This window comes from Dysidea avara, chromosome 3 (genome assembly GCF_963678975.1).
Source record: "Dysidea avara chromosome 3, odDysAvar1.4, whole genome shotgun sequence".
Classification (NCBI taxonomy): Eukaryota; Metazoa; Porifera; class Demospongiae; order Dictyoceratida; family Dysideidae; genus Dysidea; species Dysidea avara.
In genome coordinates, this window is record NC_089274.1 from 43,823,837 (window position 1) to 43,838,172 (window position 14,336).

Below are 14,336 nucleotides of genomic sequence, written 5' to 3' on the forward strand. Positions count from 1 at the left end.
CAACTTTGCTGGGGTCAGGATGCATACCACTGCCATCAAAAATGTGACCCAAATAAGAGACTTGTGGTAAGCCTATGTGACACTTTTTTCCACGTAGGGTCAAGCCGGCATCTCGAAGACATTGAAAAACTTGACGTAAATGTTGTTGATGGACTTGTGGTGTTGGGGAGTAAATTAGTAAATCATCAAGGTATGTCATGACGAAAGGTAGTCCTCTTGTTACTGAGTCCATTAAACGTTGGAAGGACCCCGGGCACCTGTGAGACCAAAAGGCATACGGCAGAATTGATATAGACCCATGCCTGGACCAGGGCAGAATGCTGTCTTTAGTTGATCGTGAGGAGCCACTGGTAGCTGCCAATATCCACTATGCAAATCCAAGGTCGTAAATACTGTGCACCCTGCTAGTTTATCCTGCACTTTATCTGGAAGAGGTAAGGGATATGCATCTTTTACTGTTTGCTTATTAAGTTGGCGGTAGTCAATACAAATACACAATTCACCAGACTTTTTAGGAACAAAGACAGCTGGGGCCATCCAGGGGCTGCTGCTCTCAGTGATAACTCCTTGTTCAAGCATTTGTTGGATTTGTCTTTCCACTTCATTTCTGTAATGGGCTGGTACTCGTCTGGGAGGTACACGGATTGGAGGACCCTGGGTAGGAATGTGGTGGCAAGCTAGTGAGGTATGACCAGGAGTTATAGAGAAAAGATCTTGGTATTCTGAAATAACACCAGAAAACTCAGCTGTTTGGCAATAGGGAAGATCAAACTGTTTTAAAGCTCCATAATGTGGAATAGCAGAGTCTGTGGTGACATCCAAAACATCTTGTGTAGCTGCTACATGGTATACAAGTGGCTTGTGTTTAACTGCAGCTTGCCAAATACGTTGCAGGTCATCTGTCAGAACAGCAGTGGGTGTTGAGAAGATCTGGATAGTTCCTTTTGAAAAATCCACAGTTAACTTGTGCTGTTGAAAAAAGTCAACACCTACAATAGCTGGAGCAATGAGATCTTTGACAATGAATGTATGTACAATATCCTATTTCATACCAGGAAGCCATATCACAGCACTGACACAATCAATAATTGACATAGTATCACCTGAAGCAGTCTGAAGTAATACTTGTGGTAATGGTCTAGACTCAGTGGCTGGCAATTTCTGCACAAGGGCCTGTGACAAAAGAGACACAGATGAACCTGAATCGAGTAAAATTTCACTATTTATTCTACCAACCTTCCCTACTATACTAGATGCATGTGTCTTTACAGTAGCTATAACAACAGTGTTCATAGGACTTAAGTGCGAGGGGGACGTCTGCTGCCCCATACAGACATCCCCTGGTTGTTTCCCTGCCAGCAATCTCTTGCTAAATGTCCTGGTCTACCGCAAGTATAGCATCTTTGATTAGCTCTTCTTACTGGACAATGACGCTGAGTGTGCCCTGGCTGCTTGCAGTAATAACAATGTTGTGTACTTCCACTCTTCGAAATTGTGGTAAGTGCAGCCACCTGTTCTGTCAGCTGTTGCATTTGACTTCTCAGTTCGTCAAATTCCGTTGCACGAGTGGATACTGCTGCTGTAGATATTTCTTGTTCATTAACTGCCATCAAGGGCTTTGCTCTTTCAACAACGGCGTCAGGGTCATCTGCGGGTTTTACTCTTTTCACCACCTTTCATAACCCTTACGTAATATTAAGCTCAAAAGCATCCAGACTTCCTACTGTAGTTGTTGCTCTCTCTCTTCGACTTTAGGGTACGCGTCCAGTAGTTGCCACGAGTGGTAGACTTTAGGGGAAGTGTCTAGTAGTGTTAGCGTTAGGGTTAGGGTTAGAGTTCAGCTTTGGTTTCTTCTTCACCTTAGGGTTAGGTTCTTCTTACTATATACAGCTTATTTCGTTAGTCACATTTATAATTAAGATACAATGAGAAGGGAATCAAGGGAGCTAGCAGCGGTAGCATAATCGGTAGCACACTGGCCCATCACACTGGGATCCTGGGTTCGATCCCCGTCAATACTGCACCTTTTTTTTTCGCCTTTTTGGTTCACCGTTTTTTGTCTTTTTTTTTCTTTATTATTAATTACTAGGCAGGCAGCACAGCTGGTTTTGCCTAGGATGTAAATCACAGAACACATTACAATCAATGAGTTAAAGTATGTATGCTACATTGTGTATGTTACAGTTACTAATAATAAACAGTGCATGTGTTGATTACAATTACTATTCATAAATAATAAGTTACAGCATACAGTACATACATATAATTGCTAGTTATAATCAATCAGTGAGTTATAGTGCATATATTACAATAGAAAGAAAAAAGAAAAGTTACGATAATATAGTTATACAATTAATAACTCACGTAGTTGATTAGTAAAATTATCTAGAGTAGCAGCTTCGATAGCAGAAATGGGTAGTAAATTCCAATCACGAAAGGATTTTGGAAAGTAACTATTATGATAAAAATTAGTTCTAGCAGTAGGTATATTGAAGTGAAAATAATGTTGAAATCTAGTGAAGGGTGTGGTGGTAGTGGCTGTAATATAGGTAGGTATTTCTAGTGAAACTGAATTGTGTAGTCCTTGGTATAAGATAGAGAGCCTTGAAATTTGTCTTCTAATGTTCAATGCAGGCCATTGCAATTCTGAAAGCATGCTGGTCACACTGTTTTCCCAGTTGTAGTTAGATTTTACCCATCTGGCAGCAATTCTCTGCACCCTCTCAATGGCTTGGATATCTTTAGATAAGTGAGGATCCCAGACTGAGGATGCATACTCTAGTTTTGGTCGAATTAGTCCAAGTTCTGTAGGGTTGTGAAATAGGGTGAATCGAACCCAGGATCCCAGTGTGATGGGCCAGTGTGCTACCGATTATGCTACCGCTGCTAGCTCCCTTGATTCCCTTCTTTTGTATCTTATAAATGTGACTAACGAAATAAGCTGTATATAGTAAGAAGAACCTAACCCTAAGGTGAAGAAGAAACCAAAGCTGAACTCTAACCCTAACGCTAACACTACTAGACGCTTCCCCTAAAGTCTACTACACGTGGCAACTACTGGACGCTTCCCCTAAAGTCTACTACTCGCGGCAACTACTGGACGCATCCCCTAAAGTCGACTACTCGCGGCAATTACTAGATGCGTGCCCTAAAGTCGAAGAGAGAGAGCAACAACTACAATAGGAAGTCTGGATGCTTTTGAGCTTAATATTACGTAAGGGTTATGAAAGGTGGTGAAAAGAGTAAAACCCTGCCTGGGTCTCCAGGGGCGGATCTAGGATTTATAAAAGGGGGGGGGCTAACTCAAGGTACTAATCTCTTGGGTAGAGGTGTGCGAATTCGCATGCTGGAACTAGGGGGGTCTGGGGCATGCCCCCCAGGAAATTTTTGAAAAATAGATGCTAAAATATTGCAATTTGGAGACATTTCCACATAAAATTCATAATATTTTCTGACTGTAGATATTTTATATACTGCCTTTAGAATATAGGTATGGCTCTCTGACTCTGAAGTATTTTGCTAATGGAAAAGTTTGGGTAGGTACAGGCAACCAAGTACATGATGCACCCCTCACACAATTGCACAACATTGAATAGGTGCATGTTAGAATAATAATATGTTGAAAGTGGAAAATTTTGAAATTTGAACAATACAAGATTGTATCTGAGAGCATTTTCAATGGAAATTGTGTACCTGAATTAAGTATTGTCATACATATTAACTACACAAGTAGATGAATGAAGCCCTTTAAACAGACCAATGCACTTCATTGTATGTATAGGTGCAGGCAGATTTGGAAAAATTCCATAACAGAACCAACTACATGTTTCCAGTGAATGTTCTATTAGAGTAGTTAGCTGACTGCTCTATTAGAGTATCTCGATCTTGTACACCTCCAATGCTGATCCGGGTCCTTGTTGCATAAACTTTAGCATAAATCCACTGATAATACCTTGGAAAGATGTTTATAAGGTGGTTTTATGAGTATTTGTATTATTAGTGATCATCAAGACACACGGTAGTGTGTCGTGCGGCCCAAGAAGCCGGCGCGCAACCCCGTGAGTATATTGACAGGAAGAAAGAAAACGCAATTTTCGCACCTCCGTAGCTCTGTGCTGCCTTGATGAAACAAGACAAATTTTGCTGTGTACATTCCCTCCAACTTCAGTACTCCACATTCCAAATTTGAGCGAAATCGCTTCAGGCATTCCTGAGATATGCGACTTCAAAAATTGGCTTAGTTTCTTCGTTTTTTTCTTCTTATTTTTCTTCCTCTTTTCGCACACTTACAAAAACTGCTATAAAACGCGAACGCGTTATCCGATTGCCTTGAAATTTGGCACACAGAAGGGGGGTATAAAGGCGCATCTCGGTACCAACTTTGGCTGGAATACCATAAACAGGCAAAGAGTTATGAGCGATTATGCACGAAAAATAACACCAATATGTTGTCACGCCTACAGGGTAAACCGCGTATGGGAAGAAGCTGAAAATCGGTGGGTGAATAGGTTAACTATTAAACCTCAAACCTTTTGTGGTTTGAAAGAAATCGAGCTAAAAACCAGGAAGATACAGCGAAAAAATCAACAGTGTGTAACAATTACGCAATCGAGATTAGCTAATTTTTAATTTTATTATTATTATTATGCTTGCCACGCCTACCAGATAAACCACTTGGGTAATGCTTTGAAAATCGCTGTACAGATGGAGTTATCATCTTAGAAAGGCTCTTCAATGGTGTAGAAGAATCAGACTTAAAGCCACGGAGTTATAACACGAAATCCAACTTGGTGTAGCAAGTGCGAGATCGAGATACTCTAATAGAGCAGTCATCCTAATAGAGCAGTCACCCTGAACAGAATTCAAGAGATCAGTTAGAAATAAGTAACCTGTATAGAGATCAGCTACAAACAAATCACTCTGTAGAGAGTTCAGCTACAAACAATTCACCCTGTTCAGACATCAGTTAGAAGAAGTTTTCTTGTAGAGAGTTCAGTTACAAACAAATCACCCTGTTGAAAGATCAGCTAGAAGATGTCACCTTGTAGATAGTTCAGTTACAAAGAAACCACCATGTAGAGAATTCAGCTACAAACTAGTGACCCTGTTGATACATCAGCTAGAAGAAGTTACCTTGTAGAGAGTTCAGCTACAAAGAAACCATTCTGTAAAGAGCTCAGCTGCAAACAAATCACCTATACAGAATTCAGCTACAAACAAATCACCCTGTAGAGAGATCAGCTAGAAGAAGTTACCTTGTAGATAGTTCAGCTACAAACAAATCATCCTGTAGAGAGATCAGCTAGAAGAAGTTACCTTGTAGATAGTTCAGCTACAAACAATTCACCCTGTACAGAGCTCAGTTAAAAGAGGTTTCCTTGTAGAAAGTTCAGCTACAAACAAATCACCCTGTAGAGAGATAAGTAAGAAGAAGTTACCTTGTAGATCGTTCAGCTACAAACAATTCACCCTGTAAAGAGATCAGCTAGAAGAAGTTACCTTGTAGAGAGTTCAGCTACAAAGAAACCATCATGTAGAGAATTCAGCCGCAAACAAATCATGTATAGAGAGTTCAGATACAAACAAATCTCCCTGTAGAGAGATCAGCTAGAAGAAGTTTCCTTGTAGAGAGTTCTGCTACAAACAAATCACCCTGTAGAAAGATCAGCTAGAAGAAATCACCTTGTAGAGAGTTCAGCTTCAAAGAAACAATCATGTGAGAGTTCAGGTACAAATAAATTGTCCTGTAGAGAGATCAGCTAGAAGAAGTTACTTTGTAGAGAGTTCAGCTACAAAGAAACCATCATGTAGATAGTTCAGGTACAAACAAATCACCCTGTAGAAAGATCAGCTATAGAAGAAATCACCTTGTAGAGAGTTCAGCTACAAAGAATCTATCATCTAGAGAGTTCAACTACAAACAAATCACCCTGTAGAAAGATCAGCTATAGAAGAAATCACCTTGTAGAGAGTTCAGCTACAAAGAAACCATCATGTAGAGAGTTCAGCTACAAACAAATCGGCCTGTAGAGAGATCAGCTAGAAGAAATTACCTTGTAGAGAGTTCAGCTACAAAGAAACCATCATGTAGAGAGTTCAGCTGCAAACAAATCACCTGTAGAGAGTTAAGCTACAAACAAATCTCCCTGTAGAGAGATCAGCTAGAAGAAGTCACCTTGCAGGGAGTTCAGTTACAAAGAAATAAACCATGTAGAGAGTTCAGCTGCAAACAAATCACCTGTAGAGAGTTCAGCTAGAAACAAGTCACCCTGTAGAGAGATCAGCTAGAAACAAGTCACCTTGTAGAGAGTTCAGCTAGAAGAAGTCACATTGTAGAGCTACAAAGAAACTACCATGTAGAGTTCAGCTGCAAACAAATCACCCTGTAGAGAACTCAGCTACAAACAAATCGCCCTGTAGAAAGATTAGCTAGAAGAAGTTACCTTATAGGGAGTTCAGCTATGAACAGATCACCCTGTAGAGAGTTCAGCTAGAAACAAATCACCCTGTAGAGAGTTAAGTTACAAAGAAACCACCCACCTGTAGAGAGTTCAGCTAGAAACAAGTCACCTTGTAGAGAGTTCAGCTAGAAGAAGTCACATTGTAGAGAGTTCAGCTACAAAGAAACCACCATTTAGAGAGTTCAGCTGCAAACAAATCACCCAGTAGAAAGTTCAGCTATGAACAGATCACCCTGTTGAGAGTTCAGTTAGAAACAAGGAATCCTGTAGAGAGATCACCTAGAAGTATCGCCTTGTAGAGAGTTCAGCTACAAACAAATCACGTGTAGAGAGTTCAGCTACAAACGAATCACCCTGTAGAGAGATCAGCTAGAAGAAGTTACCTTGTAGATAGTTCAGCTACAAGCAAATCACCCTGTAGAAAGATCAGTTAGAAGAAGTTACCTTGGAGAAAGTTCAGCTACAAAGAAACCATTTTGTAAAGAGCTCAGCTGCAAACAAATCACCTGTACAGAATTCAACTACGAACAAATCACCCTGTAGAGAGATCAGCTATAAGAAGTTACCTTGTAGATAGTTCAGCTACAAACAAATCTCCCTGTAGAGAGATCAGCTAGAAGAAATTACCTTGTAGAGAGTTCAGCTACAAAGAAACCACCATGTAGAGAGTTCAGCTGCAAAGAAATCACCCTGTAGAAAATTCTGCCAGAAACAAATTGCCCTGTAGAAAGATCAGTTAGAAGACGTTACCTTTTAGAGAGTTCAGCTACAAAGAAACCATTCTGTAAAGAGCTCAGCTGCAAACAAATCACCTATACAAAATTCAGCTACAAACACATCACCCTGTAGAGAGATCAGCTAGAAGAAGTTACCTTGTAGATCGTTCAGCTACAAACAATTCACCCTGTAGAGAGAGCAATTAGAAGAAGTCACCTTGTAGAGTGTTCAGTTACAAAGAAACCACCATGGAGATTTCTGTAATCAATATATGTGACCGGATTTGCGAAAAGGGGTCTTCCACACACATCCAATTCCGTAAACGTTGGAGACCATAACTCAGTGTTCAAGTAACATATTAACCTGAAAATTTCACCATGTATTCAGCTATAGTGGTGCTCACCACTGCCCAAATATAAAGGCAATAGCTATTTCCACTCTGAAGTTATCAATTGTCAAAGTTGGCATGGATGTGTGTGGAAGACCCCTTTTCGCAAATCCGGTCACATATGTATTATACAGTATATATAATTTGTACATTTACTGATAAAATATTTAAAGTACATCTACTTCATCTTTTCCTCTTCCTGTAGTAAAGAAAAAAACATAGGTTAAAAAAGTCCCAAAGCTGGCCATAGGCCGGCTTTGGGGTATACAAATACAAAAAGAAATGAAATCTAATCCAAAACAGCCAAGCTGTAAAAAAAGTGTGCGGCCCTCAGAAAGGCTATGGTGAAAAAAGATGTGAAATCCAAGGTGGCGGCCAAGAAATGGCTGTGATGGTAGGTTAATGGTAAAAATTTTAATAACGACAATTCAGGTGAATTTTTGTGCCGCTTCACAAAATTTACCTAAATTGTCATTATTAAAATTTTTACCATTAACCTACCATCACAGCCATTTCTTGGCCGCCACCTTGGATTTCACATCTTTTTTCACCATAGCCTTTCTGAGGGCCGCACACTTTTTTTACAGCTTGGCTGTTTTGGATTAGATATAATTATGCTGAGACAAAATTTCATTATAATACTCAGCATATTGATCAAGTAAAGCCTAAATATGAAGGGGGGGCTTCAGCCCCCCCCCTGGATCCGTCCCTGTATTACTATAATTGTTAGACCTAAATGTAGTGTTAACAAATGTAATATTGAAATTATTGTCTATTTCTGCTGATATACGCACGCATTCATGTAAACTTCTTCCTTTATTTCCAATAAATGATACATTCAGTATTCAATGAAATAGAGCTGTTATTTCCTATCAGAGAATTAATAAGCAGTGCTGGGTTACTGTAATTTACAAATTTTGAATTAGAAATTGATATTTCTGTGGTGGGCACTAATACATTGTTAAGAAAGAAGCCATACCCAAAACCATATAGATGATGACCAGTTTGAGAATTTGTGTCATTGATTAGAAATGTTGCTTTAGAGGCTGTGACATTTGCTGATAAAATACTGTATTTAGTAAATTCACATGAAAGGACTATCAAACTAAATGGCATAATTATTTGTTGAGAAATCATCAACTTAATGGAAAAGGTTGAATAGCTGATCACAATTATGAAGTGCCTATTAGTTTCAAAGCTCAGAGTTAATGTAATGTCATAATCCACCCTTGAACCACATGCTGTAAAATTACTATCTTGTATGGATATCAGCTGGTCTCCATAAAATCTGTATCGCACATCATCCACATCATTTTCAGTGTAACAAAAGGAGCAATTACTTATTACAACACTAGAAATTCTTATGAGAAGATGACTAGTATAACACTCATCCCATGTGATCTCCTCAATGATGACATCACTACATGACTCACAGTACACACCTCCACTATTGTTACACATGATAGTAGCACCATTACCAGTTATTGTAATGTTGTGTAGGTTTCCTGATCCTATTGGAGTGGTAGTGTGTAGTGTAACTGATTCTGATGTGACGTTTATAATGGAATTACTTGTCAGATTTTGAAAAGCATAGTAAAGAGAACCACAAGGACATGCTCCATTCACACAACATTCAATACTAATATCACCATCATTATTAACTGTGATCACTTTACCATCAACTTGAGGTCCAAACTGATTTAGTGCAGCCAAAGAAACTAACACTAGTAGTAAAACTCCTGCAGTTGCCATGAGCTCTGCAAAAAGATCAAGTTTGTACATGTATATGCCTACATAAAAGCACTTAAAGGTCAGTTCTTTACTACCTATACTACATCTGCAATATGCAATGCAGCCAAGAAAGCAAGTGCAAGCATGTGACAGACAAGTGTATACTGTATAGGAAATAGGGTTGTACAATTTTTATATATACCTGGACAAGAATGGTACAGCTACTAACAGAAGCAACAATATAAAACTAAACACAAAGAAACAAAGGAATTTAGTTAGTACATACAAACTATGTATTCAAAGACAAAAGTCTGGGCAGGATGAATTGTCAATAACAATTCTCTCTCTCTCTCTCATACACAAAATGGCAATGGTCTGAGTATGTGACACCATCCAGCAGACCTACTTATTTGACAAGATGCCTTGTAAAATACTGGTACTTAAAAAAAAGATGACTGGAAAGTAGGGCTGCAAACAGTGAATAATGTCGACGAAAAATGGAAGCAACCCGGGTCTGACGATAACTTGGTGCGTTGGGATGGAAAACCCTGACGTCAAACAATGCACCTTGTCGTCTGCCCCAGAAGCCCCTTGCATGGATGTCAGCTCTTGCGGTATTACTGCAGTTAGCTGAAGATGATGTAATTAGTTCCCCATTAAGTGACAGTAATGGAGGTTCAACAGTAACATCATGACACACTTCTTGTAATCAATCTGCTGTTAAGTCTCGAAGTTCATTATGGCGGATGAAAGTCAAGCCACCATGTCGACAAATCATGGCATGATCAACACTAAATGAAGTTCCACAAACACAGTGACTTGGAATATTTGCTAGTTGCCAGCCATACCTCAGACACAGTGCATCTCTAAATTCTTGTTTGTTCAAATGAAACCTCTGCTCTTGAAGTGGAAGAGCAGTTAACCAAAGTGAAGAGCATTTAACACTATTAATTCAATGGTTAGTTGAAGTGGAGGATCTACACGAGACGTGATATTGGCTAAGCTAGATGTCATTATTTGTTGTCTGGACTGACGGATTGTATTGTATTGTATTGTATTGTATTGTATTAATGCTTTACAGTGCCCGGATGGTAGAGTGAGCCTGTTGAAGGCAAGGGATATGAAAGTTCTCAGTTTTCTGTTGTATCATAGCAACTAAACTAGCACTCAGCAGCCTAGATGATGAAAACTGGGAATCACTACAGCAGGTGAGGTTGGTAATGTTCAGTCCACCAAAGCGACAATTAAGGGAGTGAAAGTAGTTCCCTCTCCACCTCAGAACTGGGAATTCGACCTGTTAAAGCAGGAAGAAAGTGTTGGTGAATAGCTTCTTCAAGTAGTTGAAAGAATGCACCCACTGATTCGATGGTACGCATTACATAATTCCAGCGATGCTTGATACTGTGGGTAAAAGCACTGTACGCACTATGAGGATGAGTTTCAGCAATGTTTGATAAAGATAAAATCTCCTCAGACCACATTTTTACTTTGTTAGAGACATAGCTTTCTGTAAATGATCTAGTTCCAATAGCAGCACCCAAGTGACGTTGACCCTCACAAGAAATCTGTATATTAGTGCCATTAAACAGTGTTTGAGCAAACTTGAGTTAATCTGGTTTCACTATGAAGCATGTTTTAGCAGCATTTGGAAAGTAGCCATACATAGGGCCATAAGCCAAAAGATGTTTCCACCAATGCAATAAAGAAGCAAGTTGTCCACCTGCAGTGGCATCATCAGCATACCACACCTGTGAGACATCCGGCTGAGACATCTTATAAGTCTGAAACATCAGACTTATAAGAGTTGGATCAAATCCCACGTGGGGTAGGCGGGGCAAAACTTTGATAGGTGCATTAGTGACTACTCTCACTGGCCGTAGCCAGACTTTTGGTGATGCAGTGGTGGGTCTAGAAATTGTCAGAGGGGGTTTCAGGTTGAGGAAGTTTTTTATAACTGCAGGGGCGTCCATTCTGGAATTGCAACTTCAGCCGGCCTAGCTTTAAGTTGAAGTCAAAAAAAAAAAGTCTGTTGAACGACATAGTGCTGATTTTCAAAGAAGTATGGCCAGTAGAAAAGTCTTATTAATATAATACACTACGTATATCCATCGCGAATCGTCACCCGCGCAAATCGTAAATAAATTAGGGGCGCGTTATTTTCAGAGAGGGTTTCAGCTGAAACCATTGCAACCTCCCTGTATCCGCTGTCACAGTGATATAAGTTTCCCCGGGTAACGTGTTTCCCGCACACATATCCCTAGGGATCCGTGTTTCCCCGCACACATATCACTAGGGATTCGTGTTTCCCACCAAAAGCTGTCAGTGATACGTGTTTCCCGTAGCGATTTTTTTAATATTTCACCGCACACATATATCCCTAGGGATTCGTGTTTCCCCGCACATATATCACCAGGGATCCGTGTTAAGTGTGATGTCCTTGACAGGGGCGGATCTAGGATTTATAAAAGGGGGGCTAACTCAAGGTACTAATCTCTTGGGTAGAGGTGTGCAAAGCATGCTGGAACTATAGGGAGTCTGGGGGCATGCCCCCCCCCCCCCCCAGGATATTTTGAAAAATAGATGCTAAAATACTGCAATTTGGAGACATTCCCACATAAAATTCACAATATTTTCTGCCTGTAGATTATATATACTACCTTTAGATTATAGGTATGGCTCTCTGAAGCATTTTGCTAATGGAAAAGTTTGGGTAGGTACAGACAACCAAGTACATGATGCACCCCTCTCACAATTGCACAACACTGAATAGGTGCATGTTAAAATAATAATGTTGAACGTGGGATTTTGAAATTTGAACAACATTTTCAATGGAAATTATGTACCTGAATTAAGTATTTCCATACATATTAACTACACAAGTGGATGAATGAAGCCCTTTAAACAGACTAATGCATTTCATTGTATGTATAGGTGCAGGAAGATTTGGAAAAATTTCATAACAGAACCAACTACATGTTTCCAGTGAAGAGAGAATAAACGTCTTAATGATTAAGACAAAATATACATTACAAGCATACAGGGGCCTAGACACAGGGGTACCATGTGCTGATGGATCAGTACAGGAGCCCTGGCAAGACTTACATTAACTAAAGGTAAATTAAATTACAATACACAAAAAAAAAAAAAAAAAAAAACTATATCTACATATATGTAATACTTAAAGTTTACCTAAGGTGGTCTAAAAGATCCCAGCCCAGGGAGGCTCTAGAATTAAAAATTCTGTAAGAACAGGACACAGCAATGCGAGCTGCCTGCTCAAACAAGGATCTTATGGTTTTCTTTGGCACTTCACAAGCAGTAGCCATTTGAGCAATTGTTTCTGGCAAAAAGTGGCCTAAACAACCAATTTCAATTGGAACAAGATTGACAGTTAACCCAGAAAGCTGGAGGTCATATTGCAAGGAGCTATATCGATCTTCCTTTCTAGCTCTAGCAGCAAGAAGATGTTGCTGGGTATTAGTTGGTACTGTCAATTCGAACAAACAAATGGAATCATTAGAAACCAATACCAAGTCAGGCCTGCTGAGGGTGGAGGAAAGATTGGTTGGGATGGTACTAGGGGGGCTGGAACTAGCTAGATAACCAGGAAGGTCAGCGTAAAGTTTGAATGTTTCAGGTAAATGCTGTTGGAGCCCATGAACAAGGACCTGTAAAACTGAATCATGTCTCCAGGTATACCTGCCTTGATCTAGAGCAGCAGGACAGCCAGTCAAAATATGGTTTGAGTAGTTAGCTGACTGCTGTATTAGAGTATCTCGATCTTGTAAACTTCCAATGCTGATCCGGGTCCTTGTTGCATAAACTTTAGCATAAATTCACTGATAATACCTTGGAAAGATGTTTATAAGGTGGTTTTATGAGTATTTGTATTATTAGTGATCATATAATTATGCTAAGACAAAATTTCATTATAATCAGCATCATATTGATCAAGTAAATCCTAAATATGAAGGGGGGCCTCAGCCCCCAAAGCCCCCCCTGGATCCGCCCCTGCTTGATATGATTAGGTTTCCAAATCACTGAACAGTATATAACTTGCGATCTCACTAATGGAAATATACAAAGTTCTCTTGGCTGTCACTGTTTGATGCTTGCTAAAGCTGCGATGGAGCAGTCCTAGCATTCTGTAGGTCTTAGGGATTATGTTTTTGTAGTGTTGATCCCAATATAGGTCTGATGATATTATAATACCGAGATTTTTAAGTGAACTATATTTGTTAAAACCTGTGTGTCAGCTATTTTGTAATTAGTGATGACTTTTGACTTTTGCATTAATATAGATGGACACTCTTTTTTGGATTAAAGAACTTAATTATATCTTGTACTCCACAAAGTTGCTAAGTCTAAATCATTTTGAAACAGTGAAATATCTCCAGGACTACAAACAGTATTATAAATTATAAATCTTGGTGTCGTCAATGAATAGTAAAGTTTTACTGATGGTAGCACAAGATGGTAAATCATTCATGTAAATAATGAAGAGTATAGGGTCCCAAAATACTCCCTTGGGGAACCCCAGATAGAACCGGCAATGGGGTAGATAATGACTGACTGCATGCCAAAGTTATTTTGTAGCTACATTGATTAGTTATACATAGCTGCAATCACATGATTTACTCTATATAGCTAGAGATAGTATTTTATTGTATACATGTACTTGTAGCTACTGTTTTATTAAACTGATGCTATAGCTACATAGCCAAATCACAGCACAGTTATAGTTGAATGCCAGTGAATGGCTTGATTTCCTCCATCAACATGTATAATTATAGTATTAGTTGTAGCTATAGGTATGACTAGCTATGATTATCAAAAGTGCATGTGCGTCTATGCTAACACTGCGTACGTTGCACATGACTTTATAAAGGGGAAACATATTACCCGGGGAAACACATATCACTGTGACTTGTAGGTCGCTAGCGAGTTAGTGATATGTGTGCGGGGAAACACGGATCCGCCCTAGTGATATGTGTGCGGGACACACGTTACCCGGGGAAACATATATCACTGTGACACCG